This window comes from Chrysemys picta, chromosome 2, assembly GCF_011386835.1.
Source record: "Chrysemys picta bellii isolate R12L10 chromosome 2, ASM1138683v2, whole genome shotgun sequence".
NCBI classification, from domain to species: Eukaryota; Metazoa; Chordata; order Testudines; family Emydidae; genus Chrysemys; species Chrysemys picta.
This window is the reverse complement of record NC_088792.1, coordinates 13457529-13471415: the sequence shown is the minus strand read 5'-3', so window position 1 is coordinate 13471415 and position 13887 is coordinate 13457529.

The following is a 13887-nucleotide window of genomic DNA, read 5'->3' as shown; positions in this document are numbered from 1 at the left end:
GACAGACATGGGCTAGCTCTGTGTAACCCTTCTGCCCACCTGAGTTGGCACCAACAAGGGCTGAGTTCTGTATCTAGGGGTTCCGTTTCAATAACGCAATGCAAAACCGGCTCAAGCCTCCACCCAGTGACCTGGGACAATTACACACCACCTCCTGGGCGCCTCTAAGAGGCAATACTTCCCCTCTCGCAAGCACGGAGTCTGAGTGTAGCAGAAAATGTTTAATAACATGAGGTAAATGACATCAGCATTAAATTGGAAAAACACCACAAACAGGATTCATAACACAAACCATGAGCAAAAGACCCACCCCAGCAAATTGGGCCATGTCCTTTCCCTTTGGTTCTTGAGTCCAGCAACCCAAGAATCCCCCAAAGTCCCCAAAGTCCAACAACCCAAAAGTCTATGCCCCTGGTCAGTGCAGCCCCACAGTTCATTCAAAAGTTTATCTGCAGGGTTTTACCCCCCCCCCCCCAGCCTGGGTGGAAAGGGGGGGGAAGGGCACATGCAGGGTGTTAAGGGGCACCTTACGTGGCCCAAGGCCGACTGCCCGCCTCTCCGTAGGGTTCCACTGCAGCCTTCACCACGAGCCGCTCCACTCCACCAGCTGTCCTGTGAGCCGCTCCTGCCGCCCCACGAACTGCTCTGCTCTACCAGCCGCTCCGCTCCACTCTGCTCCTCAAGCCATCCCCGCAAACTGCTCAGCTCCACTCTGCTCGCTGTTCCATGGGCTGCTCCAACCATCCCACAAACTGCTCCGCTCCACCAGCCATCCCGCAAACTGCTCAGCTCACCGTTCCATGTGCTACTCCAACTGTCCCACAAACTGCTTTGCTCTGCCAGCCACTTAACAATATAGTTTTAGGCTTCCCCACTGGTTAACACAGCACTCAGTGATCTCAGCACTTGGTAACTTTAGCAATTTCCTCTCTCACTTCACTGAGTTTTGGAACCCACATCCCCTGTCTAGCGAGTGCTGCTTAGGTGATGGTGAGACCATCTGTCATAAAACAGTTTCATTGTCCTTGATTCACATAATCAGGGTAACAACACTTTATTCCTCCCGCCCCAATAACAGAGAAACTGGGGATCCCACAGCAGCCAAAGTGACTATTTTGGGCTGCCGTGGGCTCATGCTAGACAGAGTGGGTGTGTCTATGCAAACAAGATCAGCCCCTGGAGTTCTTTTCCACACTCGCCATAATTCACCACCAGATGTCAGGGTAGAGCTCATCCTGACTCTGCTTACATCTGCATGAGCTAGCATGCTAAAAATAGTAGTGTGGCAGCCACGGCAAACGTGGCAGCTCAAGTTAGCCCCCATTACAATCCTGCCCAACCCTCTGGGTATGTACTTGGGTGTCTAGACCATGCCCCTGTGGCTATACTGCTACTTTTAGGCACTAGCTAGTGTGTATATGTCAACCCAAGCTGGAATGACACATCCCAGCTGCTGCATAGAGCACCCATACAGGGGAAGTTAGGGTCCTGCTCTCCCCCCTGCATCCTGAATCACAGAGAAGAGCAAGAAAATAAGGCAGGATGTTACTCCCCACATGTGACTTTGACAGCCTAGCCAAAGGTAAGCAGGGTGGTGGTGGAATACCTGAAGGACAATGGAAACTAGACTACAGCTGGCTCAGTGATGAAATCTCTATGAATCCCTGAGAGAGTTATATTGATCAAGACTCAAAAGCATTCCAGCTGAGAGCCCGGAGGTGGGCGGAGCCAGACTCCTGGCAGGGAGATCCGCGCCCAGAGTCCAGTCAGCTGCCGTGTTCCCGGAGGGGAACCGATAACCCCTGGGGGCAGCCAGGTTCCCAGTGGGGAGATCAACACATGGAGTCTGGTTGGCTGCCATGCTCCCAACAGGGAGCGGGGCGCCAAGAGCCAGGATGCCACGGGGCTCCCAGCCATAAGCCTTGGTGCAGCTGGGCTCCCATTGGGGAGCTCGGGTGACAGTCCAAGCCTGGAGCCTGGGTGGCAGCCCAGCTTGGAATGGAGACTTGAGGGCAGCCACGCTGGGAGCCAGGCACCTTGATTTCTCGTCAATTTCAAATTGAAATTGACAAGACAGCTAACATGTAAGGAAAGCAGTGTCTACACAAACACTGCATCTCCCTAACTTCACCGACATAAGCCCTATGCCTCTTGTGGAGGCATATTATGTCGGGTACTTACATCAGCGGGACAAGGCTGCAGTGTGTACACTGACATCACTAGGTCAACATAAGCTGCCTTACATTGACCTAACTGTGGAGTGGAGAGCAGGCCTGAGTCAGCACAGTGGAGCACGCAGAAGCAAGTGCATTTGAATACCTGTACTACTACAGGCTTAAAGTTGTAATGAGACTGGGTCATTGGTGATCCATTTCACATTCTGCAGTGGCGTGGGGGGTTGGGAATATGAATGAGCAGACAGATTACACAGAATCATGAAGGAATCAGTGCCAACAATTCATTAATGGAGATATTCCATCTCCTAGAACTGGAAGGGACCTTGAAAGGTCATCGAGTCCAGCCCCCAGCCTTCACTAGCAGGACCAAGTACTGATTTTGCCCCAGATCCCTAAGTGGCCCCCTCAAGGATTGAACTCACAACCCTGGGTTTAGTAAGCCAATGCTCAAACCACTGAGCTATCCCTCCTCCCATCTTGCTGATATTCACATCACACAGGAGGGCTTCACACTCTGCAGTCTCATTCCTGGAAAGGGATTGCAGTGACACCAGAAAATGGCACGGTCGAGCTCCCTCGCTCATAGAAATTATTGTCATCAATGGAAACTAATTCCAGCTTATTCCCTTTGAGCTCATTGATATTTTTTACAACTATTTGTTTTCTATGCCTACTGCTTTTCCATTAAGATTAAATAAAAAGCACCTGTAAAATTGTTACCACTCGTATATTATGCTAAGAAAGAAATGCCGAGCTAAGGATGCAATTTTCCTTTCATACTGTAATGCTTTTGAGTCTTGGGGGGAGGAAGCGGCCGATGGCCAAGCTCGGCGGCTGTGGCTCTGGGGCCCCCAAACCCCCCGAGCCTGGGCCTGCTGCAGGGACCCAGCAGCGCGCACGCTGCACGTGTCCAGCCCCTGGCCAGTCACGTCTGGGCTGCTGCCCAGCTGGTGCAATCCCGTGGCGGACCCGGAGTGGGGGCAACAGGCCCCAGCCCCCCCGTCCCACTCGGGTCCCGCAGGGGAACGAACGGGGCTGGGCTGCCGATGCCTCCGCCCCGGGGCCGCCGCGGGATTGCACCAGCTGGGCAGCAGCCCAGACGCGACTGGCCAGGGGCTGGGCGCAGCGTGTGCGCTGCTGGGTCCCCGCAGCAGGCCTGGGCTCGGGGGGTTCAGAGCGCCAGAGCCGCAGCCGCCGAGCTTGGCCATCGGCCGTTTCCTCCCCCCGCGGCAGTGGGAGCTGCAGCAGCGGCTGCTCCCGAGTCCCACTGCCCGGGGGGGGGGGAACAGCCGCCGCCTGGCCCCGCGGGCCGCCCCCCTACTCTCCCTACCACCCGACTGAGTCCTGCCTGCTCGGGGCCAGGCCGGACTCTCACTCACCCTGTCCCCATGCTTCCCCTGCGTCTCCGGGGCCTCCCTCCAGCGCTTGTGGAAGGAGGAGGAAAGGCGAGCCTGGGGAAGAGGCGGGGATTTGGGGAGGGAGCCAATGGGGGGAGGAGGGGGTGGAGTCGGGGCGGGGGGGGGGGGGGGCGTGCGAGCACTTCCGGGCTCCAGGCTCCGGAGCATTTCCTTGTTTGTCCAGTGTCCCGACCGCACATCGGTCGGGACGCGGGACAAACAAGGAAATATCGGGACAGTCCCGATAAAATCGGGACGTCTGGTCACCCTACTGGTACAGCCCATCACAATTATTATCAACACCCGCTTTCTTCCATTTGTTATTTATTTATTTATTTATTTATGGGTAGCTGCCTTCACTTCCCATCTAAGGCTGGTTGTTTTTTAACCAGTGTGGCCTTTTTTCTTGATAAGTAGGATTATGACTTTTGGGGCATGTAGTAAAATGTTCTTAAACAATCCCCTATCATCATTCACATTTGTTTGTTTAAATTCTGATTTGGACTTTGTTCAGTTGCACACAACAAATGTGATCAAGTCACTCATAGCTAAGCTACCAATAACTTTTAGGTCTGTGATAAGTCCTCTTTATCTGTCAAGACAACGACTAATATAGACTTCACCCACGTTGGATACAACCCTTTTTGAGTTATGAAGTTGTCATCAATAATATTTAGGAATTCCGAGGATGTTTTAGTACTGGAAGCATCCGACTTCCAGCATATGTTACTCACGTTGAAGTCCCCCATGATCACACAGCTTTCCGCTCCCCCTAAACATTATAGAAGGTGCTTAAGGAGCCAGTCTCGTTCCCTAGGGTGATTTGGTAGCACCCCATCTTTTGCTTTTGATTGAGGGCACTGATCCATTAGCAATCAAGATCATTTTCTTCTGCATTGTCAGTGACTTAGAAATAGGAAATTGAGTTCCCTGTTCAGGTGAGGAGATTCATAGTTTCATAGAGTCCAAGGCCAGAAGGGGCCATCGTGATCATCTAGTCTGACCTCCTGTATAACACAGGCCTTAGAACTTCCCCCAAATAATTCCTAGCACATATACTTTAGAACATAAGAACATAGAACATAAGAACCAAAGGTCCATCTAGCCCCGTATCCTGTCTTCCGACAGTGGCCAATGTCAGGTGCCCCAGAGGGAATGAACAGAACAGGCAATCATCAAGTGATCCATCCTCTGTCGCCGATTCCCAGCTTCTGGTAAACAGAGGCTAGGGACAAAATCCCTGCCCATCCTGGCTAATAGCCATTGATTTCTAAGGGGGCACTTGAAAATCATCCAATCTTGATTTTAAAATTGTCAGTGATGTAGAATCGATGATGACCCTCATTAAGTTGTTTCAATGGCTAATTACTCACTGAAAAATGCATGCCTTATTTCCAGTCTAAATTTGGCTAGCTTCAGCTTTCCGCCATTGGATCATGTTAGACCTTTCTTTGCTAGATTGAAGAGCCCATTATCAAATATTTGTTCCCCATTTAAGTACAGATAGATTATAATCGAGCCACCCCTTAGCATTCTCTTTGTTAAGCTAAATAACTAGTTTCAGAGTAGAAGCCGTGTTAGTCTGTATCCGCAAAAAGAACAGGAGTACTTGTGGCACCTTAGAGACTAACAAATTTAAAGGAAGATGATGTCTGTCTGTATCTGTACGAGTTTTTTCATGAGGTTGATGGATTTCCACTCCATACGGCTAAATGCAGTGCCTTGCATAATGACAGGTTTCAGAGTAGAAGCCGTGTTAGTCTGTATCCGCAAAAAGAACAGGAGTACTTGTGGCACCTTAGAGACTAACAAATTTAGTTAGTCTCTAAGGTGCCACAAGTACTCCTGTTCTTTTTGCTAAATAACTAGAACTCCTTGAGTCTCTAACTCCTTAAGACAAGGGCATCCGTTCTCTAGCCCTATATTTGCCATTCAGATCTCATCAGGTTAATCTACCTAGAGTTTCAATTAAGGATTGATGGTAGAAATGAACTTTTTTTTTACCAGTATAATGTAATTAATTATCAGTTAATGTTGAGCATCCACATTGAAGTCAGTCGTTTGAATAAACTCAATATTCCATTGTCTTTCTCAGAGACTTAGATTGTGACATTCTGAATAAGACGGTGTAATGTAACTCTGAGAGGGTACATGGTTAATGACGCTTCTTATTATCTGCTCTTGAAACTGGCAATTCATTCTAAAGAAAGGGAAGCAGAACTACTTGATAAACTGGATGCTGAATTCAGAAAATGCATTATTGCAGAGTTCACGCTCCTCATTGGAGTAGTGCTGCTGCCGTGAAGAGGAAAATCAAGCTTCATTCTAATGGAGTAAAATAGTTTTCAGGATGAAAAATGTTGCCCTATAACATGAAATGACATTTGACATCCATTATAGAAAACGGACGCAGGAGCCACGGGAATCTGGAGTCAGAACAAGTTTAGTTACTTTTGTTCTTATGTGGCCGTGTGGGAGACTTTGTACAGGGAGATCTTGGCAGACCAGCAAAATGCCTGGACTACTACTGATAATTGGAATATCAATTATGCTTATTGCCAAAAGCAGCTAAATCGGTAGGTCTTAGAAGGCTCTGCAGTGGCCTTAGCATAACTAAGCAAGCAGCCGGGCGGGGGTGCGGAAGGTGAGCCTGACTCTCTGTCTTTCCTGATAAAACAGGAAGCTTACCCATATTTGCCCTTTGGGATGTGTTTGTCAGGGTCCTCAAAACATGTGAGTTCTGCAAAAAACAACCCCACAAAACCCCCCATCTGTCTAATTGATGGTTTAAGAAAAACTTCTTGCTTAACCTTTGAAACGTGCTTAACTCTGAAATGGCTTGACGTTATTATTACACTAACCTGAATCAATTCTATGTTAGTCCAAAGTGGAGCACAGGATCTGGTCCAAGAGGTAAATGTAGCTGGATATGGGATTTAGGCTCCTAAGTCACGTATGAAAATATTATGTCGCCTTCTCCACTCAAGAGCTCTATCGGCCAGCAAATTAACTGGAATTGACTTATTTCTTCTCTCGTCCGTGCCAGTCATTTGAAGGACAGTATTTTCTGTCTGCAGAGCTTTTTGGGATGACACAAGTAAATGCAGCAATCCATTTGACATCTTACAGCGGGAGAAGGGGGACGTGCTGGAAGCCGCATTGCTTCAGACACTTACAAGCACGTGGGATAAATCATTAGAAAATGTACTGTAGGGAACAAACATTCGGTGGCTGCCAGATAGACTTAGATGACAGTAAGTCGTTTTCAACTCTGATGGCTAAGAAAGAATGGAAGAAATGTACCGAGTCCTATGCTCCTCATACAGGCCCAGAATGAACCTTTGCAATGGAAGGCAGACAATTATTTCCCAAGGCTACATACTGCACATCTCCGTTAAGATCCATAGAAATCATAGGGGCTTAAATTAGCAGCAGCCGGGCTCTTCTATTGGTGCCTAAATGGAGCAAACTGTGAAAGATACAAGGAGAAACTATTATATACACAAAAGATGCAGACGTCACACGCTGCACCCTAGCCATTAGCATTTAGAACTGAGACTGGGTTTGTAGGTTCAAGAGGCTTCAGCCCGGATGAATGAATTCTCCCAACACCCCTGCTGAGGTAGAGAAGAGTTCTCATTCCCGTTTGACACCGGGACAAACTGCAACAGAGCTAGTCAATGACAACTGAGCAGCAGATTTGGGATTAGAACACAGGACCTGCCACTCACCTCAATGGAGTCAGGATTTCACTCCTTCCTGCCCTCCCTTTGGTCGTTGTTACCGACTTTCCGGCTCACACCAACAGTTACCACGGTTTAAGATCCAGTGCAGGGCCTGATAGTCAGTTCGCGCATCCATTATCTGCAGGTACAAGGCTGCACCTCTGCAGATGCTTAGACTCTAACAACCTGATTTGAGGACACATTCAGTTGGTTAGGTGTAGAAATGGTGCCATTTGCAATTAACTGAATGCACGAAATTGCTCCTGCAAAAGGGCACGCCCCATATGAAAAATCAAGCCTTAAATCTAGTAATCTAAACTGAAAGACGGACAGGAAAGAAGGGGTCCTTCTCTAGACTTGAGCGATACAGGCCTCCATAGATGGGGCTCCCAAGTCAAATGGCTTTGAGGAGAGATGAAACCAGTCCTCCACTCTCTACACTGGCTTCCCAGAGAATGTTGAATCAAGTTCAGTGTCTTGGTCCTTAGCTTCAAGGCACTCCTTGGGCGGGCCCAGGGTAGCTAAAAGAATGAGTAAAGCTCTGGGATGAAGACCATGGTGGACAGCTTTGCTTCTCTGGCAGAACGGAATCAGAGGCGCCGACTCCGTGGGTGCTCCAGGGCTGGAGCGCCCCCGGAAAAAAATTAGCAGGTGCTTAGCACCCACTGGCAGCCAAGCTCCCCTCCCCCACACTGCTTCCCACCTACCAGCAGTCCCGCTGATCAACTCCTCCCCTCCCTCTCAGCATCTCCCACCCAGCATGGATCAGCTGTTCTGCCGCGTGCAGGAGGCGCTGGGAGGGAGGGAGAGGAGGGGGATGGGGCGCGCTTGTGGGAGGGGGTGGAAAGAGGTGGGGAAGAGGCAGGGCGGGGTGGAGTGGGGGAGGGGAAGAGGCAGGGCTGGGATGGGGCCTGGGGGAAGGGTTGGAGTGGGAGCAGTGCTGGGGCGGAGCAGGGAGTGGAGTGGGGGTGGGGCTTGGTGGAAGGGGTGGAGTGGGAGCAGTGCTGGGGCGGAGCAGGGAGTGGAGTGGGGGTGGGGCTTGGTGGAAGGGGTGGAGTGGGGGCAGGGCCTGGGGTGGAGTGTGGGGGTCGAGCACGTCCTGGCTAGAGAGGAAGTCAGCACCTATGAATGGAATGATTGACCATAAGGTTAAAGTTCATCCATGCAGGAGATAGAGTGTTCTCAAGGGCCGGTCAGAGACAGTGCAATGAACTCCGGCAGCAACTAAGGACCATCCCAAACCTCACCACCTTCCACTCCAAGGGCAGGGTGGATTTCTTTGACCTTGCCTTGTCTAACACGAATACATATGGCGATGTGTGTGTATTATGAAAAAAAATCCCCAAACCACACTCCCGTGCACGCTTTTCTCCATCGGAGGCGTGGATGAGAGAACAAACACGTGACAGATGTTAGTCATTGCTTAATGCACGACTAGAGGCACTTCGCTACTACGCTGATGAGTGTGGTATAAGAACCTAGGCAGAATAGCTGTCAAAACATAGCACAGAAATCTGAACAATGCCCAGATTTCTGATCCCATCCTAGAGACAGACCCCAGCGATGCCACATGTTATTTACATTCTGAAAAACACTTTCCAAGAAAGCTGTTATCTAAAGACTAATTTTGGCACTGTGATCACGGGGCCCAATCCAAAGCCCATTGAAGCCAATGAGTATCTTTCCATTGACTTCAGCGGGCATTTCCATCAAGCCCATAGGGCCAGAGTTGCAAAGGTATTTAGGCACCTAAAGATGCAGATAGGCAGCTTGTGTGATTTAAAAATACTTAAGTGAGTTAAGCCCCTAACTCCCATTGATTTTCAGGTGCCTAACCTGCTTAGGTGCTTTTGAAGACTCCCCTAGGTGCCCATCTGCATGTTTAGGCTCCTACATGTCTTTGAAAATCTGGCCCACAGTGCATGGAGGATGAGTTGGGTCTGAACGGTTGTTTGGTTAACATTGTATTAGGCAGTCAACTGTTGCAATGGTTATTCATCTGTAAAGCACCTTCCACCTCTATAGTGCCTGTACTAAATAATTGTAACTAAAAAAACAACCGCCAAATTGAATGGCCACCATCTTGGTTGCCACTATAGATTGATCTGGGGACCTCAAAGATCATTATTCTTTGTACTACAATTTTCCTATTGAGATAAGGCCCACACTGTGCTAGGTGCTGTACAAACATGGTGAGAGACAGTCCCCGCCCTAGAGGGCTCCCTGTATAGATAGACAAGACAAACTGCAGGAAGGGGAACAGAGGCACTGAGCAGGGAAGACACGTGGCCAGAATCCTGGTGTCCTGAGTCCCAATCCAGTGCTCAACCCACTAGACCACGCTGCCTGTTCTGAAGCACTGAAAGCATGAGCCTCTAGCAGGACTGGCTGGAACAAGTCGAGGGTGGGCAGCTCTTTTACTTCTGCCTTGGAATGAAACCAAGACCCTTAGAACTGATTTGTGAAAAAATGTTTGAAAGGGAAACCCAGCCCAGAATGGCCAATAGCCAGTGGTTAGGACATGCACCTGCTTTGTAGCAGGGACTTGAACTTGGGTCTGGCACGAGCGTCCTACCCACTGGGCTGGTGGCCATTCTCAACCCCTACTTCCCCAAATCCCCTCCCAGGTGTCACCAGAAATTCCATCCTGGAGCTGAGAACCACTTTCAACAAATCGGCATTTTCAGAAGAAAACAGATTCTCGCTGACAAATTCCCGACCTGCTGGATCCTCGACAGAGTGAGCTAAAGGACTACCATCCCTAACTGGCAGAGGCCTGACTCCTGTCTGCCGAGGGTCAGGCCTACAGTGGCCATGTGTTCTACACAACCAGACAGACATTCCAGCAACAGGCACTATTAACAGGTTTCACTGTTTCACTTTGGCTGCTTACGATGCTATTTAGCCCGTGCCCTCCTACCACGCATCTCATTAAAACGCGACGTCCTCTTCAATTACTGCAGATTTCAGATGCAATTTGCTACCCTATTAACCACCGCCTGAGTGATCAGTAAAATGCCATTAAAAGTCGGAGAAAACCCTAGAACCCGACTCTGCGGTCCGCTTCACTGGCTGTCATTTTCCATCCAAAAAATACTCTGTCACTCTGCTAGTCACAAGGCAATTAATCAGCTCACCCTTCAATGTAACCCATATGCCGCCTGTAGCCATGCAGGAGGCATGTGATTGTAGGGTCAATGGGTTCCCGGGGTCAGCAGAGTGCAGGCTGGCTTGGTCATTAGTGGCTGGGAAATTCATTAAAGTTTTATAAATGGATATAAAAAAATGCTTTTGCCTCTTACAGTTTGATTTGAGTACAGCACAACTCCCAGGCAATTATACTGATCAGAAACATTTTCTTCCTGCCACACGAGTTAGCAGGTGGAGAAACTTGAGAAGCAAGTGTAAGCCCCAGCAACGTTAATCAGCTAGTGTATGGTTGTCAAAAACTACGTACGTTTAGTAATTGATGCATAGTTTGCAGATACATTTAGTTTCTTTCCTTCTTTCTTTTCTACGATTGTCCCTAAGGAACTTGTTAAATTCTGATTTTGCTGTGTTAAACATGGACAAGAACTAGAATAGGGATGACTGAGCCTGGCTGGTGCCTGACTATCTAATCTAATCTATCTATCTAAATTACGTATAGCACAGTATCTGAGCTCTTTTAACATATTTATCCTCACCATGCCCCTGCAAGGAAGGGCAGCACTATTACCCCCATTTTATGGACAGGCAACTGAGGCGCAGAGTGGCTTAGGGCCAGATTTTCAAAGGCATTTAGATGCCCAAGGCTGGAGACAGGCACCTAGTAGGATTATCGAAAGCACCCAGGTGCCTAACTTCCATTGATTTTAATGGGGTAAAGTCCCTGCTTCATCACAAATGTCCTATGTGACCGTGAGCAAGTCCAAAGTCCAGGGCTAATGGCCTAACCCCGGGACCATCCCTTCTCTTAATGCAAACCTAGTGGGGCTTATGGGAGCCCAGTCAGTGGTGACTTCTGCAGACCTGTTGCTGGTACTTAGCCAGACCTTCAAATGATAGAAAGTGACTAATTGATTTCAATGGCGCTACATTTCTTTTCACCAGCTGAGGATCTGGCCCCAGTCTTTGTGAAGATACGTGTAACCCTTCTGCCAGGTGGAGCCGGCAGCAACCAGGGCCAGGTTCAATATCTAGGGGTTCCTTTTGAACAATACAACACAGAACCAACTCGAGCCCCCACCCAGTAACCTGGGAAAATTACACACCACCCCTGGGTGCCTCTGAGAGGGAATACTGCCCCACTCACAAGCACAGAGTCCGAGTGTAGAAAATAAACTTTTAATGAAAGGAGGGAAGTCACCTGACATTAATTAGGGAAAATGCCACAAGTAGGATTCATAAACCAAACACTGTGAGCAGATCATCCACCCCAGAGTGCTTGGAGCTAAGTCTTTCTGCCTCATATTCTTGAGTTCTACAACCAAAAGTTCCTTTTCTGTGCCCCATTCTGCTCCCTCACCACACCCCACTCACAGGGGTTGTCCTTGGTCTGTGAGGAACCAGAGTTCAGATGTGAATCTGTGTGAGTTCACCTCCACCATCTGTGCACTTTCTCTGGCCATAATTGCATTCCTAGGACTATCTAATTTCATGTCTGAACCTCTCGTATAAGTACAGCAAAATGTCTGAGTCAACGCAAAATATTGCACTACATATCCTTCAATATCTAACAGCAGGTTTGCATAACTTTGTCAATTATGTGACCCTTTTCCAACCATTCTGTAAGTTCCATCCAGCATGTGATTGCCTCCATGTGTTTCTTTGAACAATAGTATTGGCACACTCACTCAGTAAAGCAGAAAAAGTCCATGAACCTAGTTTTATGGTTTGCAAAGGAAGACGAGGAATTTGGTTGGAAAAGTGAAGAAGTGAAACAGAACAAGAAGGCAACAGTCGAACTGTACAACGACCAAGATAGCTGGCATAACTCCCTATTAGGAGTTTGCCAAAGAACCACAATTTTAATACTTGTCTTCCTTTGAGTTTGCTTGGTGAAAAGTCTTGTTGCAAATTAACAATGGGACTTCCACCAAAATCAGTGAACAGAATCCATCACTTGTAGCCAAGTAGCTGGATCTACCTTGTCAAAGGCAAAGTTCTGCCCCATGCTTTCAAGAGTCAAACCGTTTCCAGTGTCTGCCTCCATAACAGTTGGAGTAGTAACCAACGGGCAACCTTCTGTCCCAGAATCAAAGGTTCCAGAACCCAACAAGTCAATGCCACGCTCTGTGCTGGACTCATAGACTTCATCACACAGCAAGTGTGACTAACCCAAATCAATATCCTCACTAACTAAAGAAGGCTCAGAACTGCGAGTAGCAGAACCCTCTGTGGCTTGTTCACCAGGAACATGGTCACATTTTTGCATGTTTCAAGAACCTTTATAAACCACTGGCACTTTTTTTTAATCTTCCTTTTTATGGGCCTGGTTGAGCTCTGCTCTTGTGCTTGTAGGTATCCTTGGTGGAAATCACGGTTGAGTGGAAGAATTCGCCCACCAAGCTCTTCACAAATTAATTCCTAGGCTTGGAAAGATGCTGTAGCGGGTGAATGATCACACTAATATCTCTGTGAAACTCTGGGGGAAATCAGGTGAAAGGCCAGCCCCAAAATAGCTCTGTGAAACTCAGCGCGCTAGTTCAGGGGAAACTAATGAGCCCCAGCTCAGGAATGCAGATCAGGCCAATGAAGGGGAGGTCACTCGAAGGCAGTAGTTACAGAGATGGGCCCCAGGATGGAAGAAAAGAGAGAGAGAGAAAAAATTTAAAAAATAGAAGACTATTTCCGGGCCTGACCCCACTGGTACTGTTTGAACTCCCCTTTGCACAGCCCTGCGGCCAGCTGCACTCCTGCTTTCTAATCCTTCTCTCGCTCATTGGCTGTGTTTTAACCTGGCCTGCAGCATTTCTCGGCTCCAATTAAAAGCTCCCAGGGTAACTGAAGTCCATGGTCATCTGAGGGCTTCTCTAGCAGCCACTCCGAGCCTAGAGGAAAGTTTTCATGCCTTTGAGTGCAAACTCCCACCCATAGGTGTCGTTTGACTTCTATATTTGGGGGGGGGGGCAGTGAGGCTCAGCGGGGGGCCTCTGAATGCAGGGGGGGGAGGCTTGGTGGGGTATGGATCCACGTATGGAGGGGACTTGACAGGGGGGTCCTGGTGGAGGTGGGGGCTCAGTGGGGGAGGTTCTGGGCTCAGTGCGGGGGTCCGAATGAAAGGGGGGTGGGCGGACACTGGGGGCAGCTCCCCATACAGTGACCCTGAGTGATGGGGGCAGGAAGCAGGGGCGAGATGCAGAGCTTCCTGAAGCCGGGAAGGTTCCTGGGAGTGGGTCTGACCTGGCCCCAGTCCCATTCCCCCGTCCAGCGGCTGAGCCAGGGGCAGAATTCCAGTTCCCCCAGGAGTAATTCACCCCGTCACTCCCCTGGGCTGCCCCCTGCACAGACGCATGGGAAGCAACTCAGCCCCCTGGGTCGCTGCTTTCCTGTCCTCCCGTTTCACAGCCCATGAGGGGAAACTGGACCTGCCAGCAGAGAACACCT